The following is a 6,919-nucleotide window of genomic DNA, read 5'->3' on the forward strand; positions in this document are numbered from 1 at the left end:
GGAGAGAGCGGGGAGTGAGTGGAGTTGAGGCGGGAAGGCGGGAGGGCTCCCCGGGGGGAAGCTGTTCTCAGGCTGGGTTTTGCTTCCTCGTAGCCTTGTTGTGATTTGATGGGTAGCAGGTTACGTTGATTTGGTTTCTTCCTCAGGTTGAGCCTGTCTTGTGACCGTGACCGCAAGCGGGGAGTGATCCCTCCCTGTCCTTGAATTTGAGGAGCTGTAAGTCAGGTCTTCTGTTCTTCAGGGGTGGGGAGGAGATCTGACTGAAGGGTGCTAATTGTACTTTGTCAGTGGAGCTCGGCTTACAGATGAGGATGGGTTCTCTGAATGACATGCAAGAGGCGCCTGGTGACTCTTGGAAGTAAGTGTAAAAAGGCCATCCATAGAAATATTTTGGCATTTGAATGTCTGCTGGGAAAAGCTGCAATTTCAGCAGAAAAGAAGTATGTTTTTTTGATAGGCGCCCTTCAGTGATATCTCAAATCTGTAATTTAAGCACTAAGAAACGCAACGATTACTATTGTATTGATTTGGTACTTTGTGTTCTGGTTAGTTCTTTGGCTTCAAATACAGGTACGCCAACACATGCTAAGCTCTAAGTTGATGTGGAGAGGATGGTTTTTACTGAGATGTGAAAACTCCCTGTTCTGTAACCAAATCTTTTTATGGGAAGCATTGTGGTCTTGGACTTGGAATGAGCTGAAAGTTAGTGCTTATTTCCACTTGGAGCTTTATTTTGGGTTTTCAGGCTTAATCCCAAACTGGTGGTGATGCAAAGGTAAAAAGATGAGAGAGCATCTTTGTTTTGCAGACTGCTGAGAGGCTGGGCAGTAGGCCTATGAATGTATTTTGCTGACTGTCTGGTTTTGCAGGGTTTAAATGACAGAACTGCTTGTGGAACCCCATTATCGGTGGGCTGACCGGCAACCTCAAGGCAAGGCCAAAGCCGACCATCATCAGTGACCCGAGACCTCCTGAAGAAAGCTTAGCGGATGAACTAGCAGCAGTGGACAGTCCTGAGGCATTGGTGAAAACATCTTTCAGGTCTGGCGGATATGGGCTTACTTTTGTTTATCCTTGAGAGGATATGTTTTTAAGATTAAGTCTGCAGTGTGGGTTTGGTGGGAGAAATGGGTCCCGAAGGATTCCGCAATGCTGCGTATCTGTACTGAACAACAGTGAAAAAAGAGGTCCATAAGTAATACTGGCTGGACTTGTCCTTTACTTCTCTGACCTCGTTAGCCTTCCTAAAAGATGAAGAACTAGACAGATATAAAGTCTGTAACTAGTCAAAATGGTCAGGAGAGACAGCTCACTCTAGGAAGATGTCTTTGAAGGTTGGCACTGTTTCTTCTGAAAGTGGTTTAGTGGTGAAGACTTGCGCTTTAGGTCAGATGATGTGCTTTATTGATGCGAGGGAGAGCTAACCCTTTTCCTGTTGATGTGATGTCTTGAGAACTGTCTAGCATTAATTTATTTTGCCAAGGAGAAGGATTCTGGCCAGGGGCTTGCAAGCAAGCGATCGCTGCTGTTGTAAAGTGTGTGATAGATCTATTGCTGGGTTTTCCTACCTCTTATTTAATCGTGTGGACGTACCGTTGTCCGATGTTTCTTGGAGGCATGTTTTCTGAAAATGATTTTCTCAAAGTGAGGTAAACTGGAGACGCCGAGTGATCTTTGACCAAAATGTGAAAATTGGCGTGCCCAGCAAAAGCGGAGTGAGTGGCAGAATTTATTTTTTCCAAGTGTTTTTCGAGCCTTTTTTTGGTCGTTGTTGAAAACCTACGCTCTACTTTTCTTTTCTAGTACACATACATGTGTGCAAGCATGAAATGGTTTTTGCTTTGGATAAATTTCTCTTGACTCCAGTGATTTTGATTATACCTCAGTCTGTCAAACTTATTTCAGTCTTCGTAGAATTGTGATTTTGAAGGCGCTGAAGTTCAAGTCATTGTATTAGGTGGTAATTTCAGATACCTTGTTTATGCTGCTTGACATTTAAAAACATGTTACCACAAAGTGAGTTTGTCAGTCTATATAAATGAATCCTGTAATTCCATGGAGCGTTTTCATCCTTTAATATTTCCATTGAAATGATTCAGGACAAGTGTTTCAGAACCTTCTATGGTTTTATGGTTTTATGGTGAGCCCTGGTATTGAATGGCTTTTAAACACTTTGTGTCTCTGGTATTTAAAATGTGTAATTTCAAGAGATCTAACTCTTTTTTTCAGCTTTCACTTCTGATACCAGATTCTGGGTATCTGCAGTCCTTAGGTTGCCGTCGTCACGATAATTTCAACCTTTTTATATGCCCAAATAATGTCAGAGCGTTTCAAGTGGCATGATTTGATCATGTGAGTAGGGGTGACTCTTGGAAGAAGTGAGCTTGTACATAGCATGAAGGGTTGGAAAATGTCATTAAGCAAGATAGTTTTGCTCATGCAGTTTAAGTGTCTTTATAAACATTACCGAACCTTTGTATTTCACCAGTAGAGCAATTACTGTACAGTGTGGCATTTTTGGAGGCTTTTATAGATGGGAATCCAAACAAATTGTTGTTCCAAAGTAAATTTTAATTGTCTAGTTTCATAAAGAAAGGAAGCCCCGTGTGCGCTTGAGCTGTGCAGGGGAGTGGAAGAGAAGAGGGTACGTTGCAATTACTGTCTAAAGACACGAGAAAATAAGAACACTGTGGTGTTTTGACTGAGTTTGGGATCTTGTTGATATTATGGTGCAAACTGGGGCTTAGGAGGCAGTAGCATCTTTTGTATGATGGGCTGCATGTTTGATTCATCAAGGTCGTCTGTGGGTGGTGATCTTCAAGTGCTTCCATGACAGAGTTTGCCTGGTGTGTCTGAGGGTAAGTGATTGCCTGGCAAGCATGGGCTTTCCTTGTTTCTTGTTTACTAGAGGCTAGTGGAAGATCTTGTTACCCTGTTGCCTTTTGGGGACTGAACTGTGCTTTCCAACTTGTCCAGTTCAGCATGTCTTAATTGGGAATCTGGTGGCTGAATCTCAGGGGGTGCGTGGGGCCACGTTGGGCTTGCATGAACTGATTTTACAGAGAGAAAAACCAGGCCTTGCTTTCGAACGTGACTGCTACGAACTGTAAAATGCAGCGACTCCCTTGCTAGTTCTGATTCACTGCTGTTGGAGCCGTGTATGGTGAAACTATCCCTTCCATGCGCAGCTAGAAAGAGAATGCCTCTCCAGTGTCAAAGGAGTGACGCTTGCTTGTGATTGCATATCTGTTTACGTGAATACATACAAGCAGCATGAAATCCCAGCTGCCACCTCTTGTATTAGATCTTGTTTTCTACTGTGCGGTACTTATTGTTCTGTAGCTTGGAAAATTAGGAGGAGATCTATGTTTGATTTTGTTCCGCTTCCAGATATGAGCTTGAAATGCATTTAAACCTTATGGAAGGAGGAATGTGACTATTTCAATCATTTTGGTTGTACTTTTCCTGCGGTAATAATCCATCTTTAAGATGTAAAGCAAAACCCAAATGAAACCGACCCCCTCTCTATACCCGGCATAAGTCTAGTGCACGATCCCTCCCTAATGAAGAAGTGTTCCGAAGGGTCTTGATTGTCTTATACAATTATTTTACTATCTCTTTTCTGAAGATACCAAGAACCAGCCCCAGACTGGTCTATGCAAGGCTGATTACCTTTCTAAAGAGAGAATTGAAAGAGTTTGTAGTATCATCTTGTTTGGAATATTGCAGTGAGGGAGCAGTTGTAAGTAATTTTGTGTCTTGACTAGTTCTACTTCTCCAGTGCTTAAAATGTAGATTTAAAATCCATTCTCACTGGCATTTAGTCTGTTTGCCTAGTAAAGGCAGGGGAGGCCCCAACTGGAATTACATTTGAAAATACAGTGGACTATGGAGAATGGTGGATTATCCCCTTTTGACAAGGGAAAAAAGTATCATGAGACACATAGCAGTGATTAGCTTCTTGGCCCACACTTTATGCAACAAACCCGATATATCCACTGTCTTTCTTTGCACCAAGATGCAAGTTCACAATTACAGGGGCTGTGATGCCTTTCTTTTTGAATAGCTGTGCGTGGATCAGCATCCATGTACGTACAATGGTTGGCAGTGGCTGTGGACTGATGCCAGTGTGGAATATTAGGTGGTGGGCGTACGGCCTTGTCCAGGCTGCGTGATCTGGTTGTTGGCTGGAGATGTCAGCGGTTGCCGACGCTGAAGCCTGTAACTCAGAAACTCTCTTCCCGGATCTGCTTTTTGATCTGCTTGGTCCCTGTAAAGAGTAGTGGTGCTATTGGTCTTGGTAAGAATTAACAGTGGTAATTACTGAGCTCTTTGGGAGACTGTGTAGTAACTTTACAGCCTGCTTTAGCTTCTGTGTGCCGCTGCCTGGCAGCGCTACCCAAGCAGGCATTTTGATAATGCTGGGCTGGCACCCAGCAGAGGGAGCAGAGAAACGAGAGACAGTTTGGGTGCTGTTCTCCCAATACCACCTAGAAGTTTGTGGAAGTGCTTTATATTGGAGGGTAAGAGAGAAACTGCTGCGTTTGTCCCCAGACTGCTGCCTGGAGTGAACCAAGTCACCAGGGTGGCACTGTTCCAGCGGAAAACTCGATGTGTCCAAGATGTCATCATTTCTGCTAGACTTGATTGGTTTTGATGTACGGGAGAGACGGGCTGTTCTTTTGAGTCCGAAGACCCGGGACACTGGATTGGGGTATATGACTGCGGTGGTGCTTATGGGTTGTAATGGCTGTGCTGGATCTTGTGGCAGGAGAGATCCCATGGTACAAGGTGACGGTGACATCCAGGGAGGAGTGGAGATGCTCGCCTGAGACAAAATGTTCAGTGCAACCTGCCATCCTGGTCCAGGGCCTGTGTGACAGCTGAAGTTGGTCTGGAATCATGGAGTAGTCCGGCTGGCTCCATCTAGCACATGGGGGCTTGGGGCAGCAGTGATTCCAAAGTGATCAGCCAGGGTAGCAGGCAGCTGAAGAGTCAGCAGGTGAGGCAAAGACCCTCTGTCCTGTAGCAGACAAGCCTTACGGGATACCTATGTAGCTATACTGAACTAGGAAGTGATATATATCATCTGTTACTGAGGCCATATGTCCTGGGAACCAGAAAGGCAGATTGAGTTCCTTCAAGGCCAGAGTGTTTTTAAGCTCAAGGCTTGCATGGGTTCTTAATTGCTGTCACCTTTCAAAATACTTCTAGCTTGAGACTGGTAACACCCCTGCTTACCTTAATAGCTGCTTTTCCTGTGTCAGCTGCAAAGTTTCTTTATCTTTCCAAGGAGGGTTTGCTTTGCTTCCCTTATCTGCTTCTGTTCTGCTTTGGGAGTCTTAAATGGCCCTGGCAGCTAATCTTCCTGTATTTCGGGTTCGGCTGTGAGTGATGTAAACTGTTGCTCGTGCCAGCAACTGGCCATTTGATCGACAGGATAGAGAGGATGCTGCAGCGCTCCAAATGCGAAAACTTCAGTCACAGCACCACGTGCTGGGAGTCAGCCCACGAGGCTCAATCATGTGGGTCAAGGTGGCATCAGTGGGAATAAGGGGTACGAGCCAGCCTTCCCCCTACCTTGCCTGAGTCCTAGCAAGAGCCCATCTCTAGTGAGCTGGTGGAGAGGGACCTACAGGACTCCTTTAGCACCTCTCACGTTTTGACACTCTCTGGGCAGCACCGAAGCTTGGCTGTAGCTCCCTAAGCTAGTATGTGAGGTCTGAAAATCAGAGAGGGGAGGTGATGCTATGCAGGAGAGCTGTGACCATGACCGCAGAAGAACAGGAGTTGAGGGCTAGTCGTGGGGTAGAATAAAGCCCGCCTTCCCTGCCAGGTCTCAGTATTTGTTTATTGCCTTTTTCATTTGGATTTTCTTCTTCTTTTTTTAAAGAACACACAAAAATGAGAGATGACTCTCACTTGCCCTAACTTGTTAAAAAAAAGAAAAAGACATTTTCTCATTGTTTTTTGTACCCATCTACTGCAGATTCAGGTCTTGCTAAACATTAAAATGTAAGCAGTCTCTCTGAAAACCACCCTTCTCAACATCTTTTTCAATCTAGACTTGTTGTAAGGCACTTTACTTGCATTAAAGTTAAATTCATCGGTGTTGTATTCAAACCTGTTGCTTCTTCCTGTTATTTACTGGTAGTCATTATGACGAATAAGAAGGGAAGAGTGTTCTGTTCATTAAGGAAATGGCTGCCATATCATTTGTCTCTCTTGTCTCTTCTTTTAATTGTGGCTCCCTTCTAGGTGCATGTCATGCTTTGTGAGAGCTGTGCACTATTTTCTTGGTGGATTGAGATTTATGAGTCAGAGGGAGAATGATCAGAGGAGAAAGATTTATGCCAGTTACTGTTCAAAGGCTGCATTCTCTCTCTCTTTGCGTATATCCACAGGGGTCCAGGAGGAAAGTGTTTTTTCAGGCAGTTGAAAGAGAAATGGACTTCTCTGTCATTTGGGTTTGGGGTTTTTTTTGGTGTCCCAGTCTTCTTGTTCTTCATAGGATAGATGTATTATTGATGACAAGCAAAGCCGGAGATTCTGTCCCTGTAAATATCAGACACATGAAAAGACCCAAGTTGAGAAATTCACATGGACTGTGGAGGCATGGAGGCAGCAGTGTTTTGGGATTACCATATTCCCCAGTGGATATCTGCAAGTGTTGCACAAGAAAGAAACAACACAGAGAAAATGTAGGATGTGACTGATGCGCCGCTATCCCACGTGCTGCCGAACAGAGACAGTCTGTGACTTCTGTGTCCAGAGCGACTGTTTATTAAGGAGAAAATGTACAATTGTTTTGTATCTCCTTCAAGTGGCTTGGATTACGCAGTTTTGCATGCTCACAGCAGCATAATTCCTCTGGGAATGTCCACCCAAGGAGAACCGATGTGGATGTGCAGAGCTCTGA

The sequence above is a fragment of the Buteo buteo genome, unplaced genomic scaffold (assembly GCF_964188355.1).
Source record: "Buteo buteo unplaced genomic scaffold, bButBut1.hap1.1 HAP1_SCAFFOLD_56, whole genome shotgun sequence".
Lineage (NCBI taxonomy): Eukaryota > Metazoa > Chordata > Aves > Accipitriformes > Accipitridae > Buteo > Buteo buteo.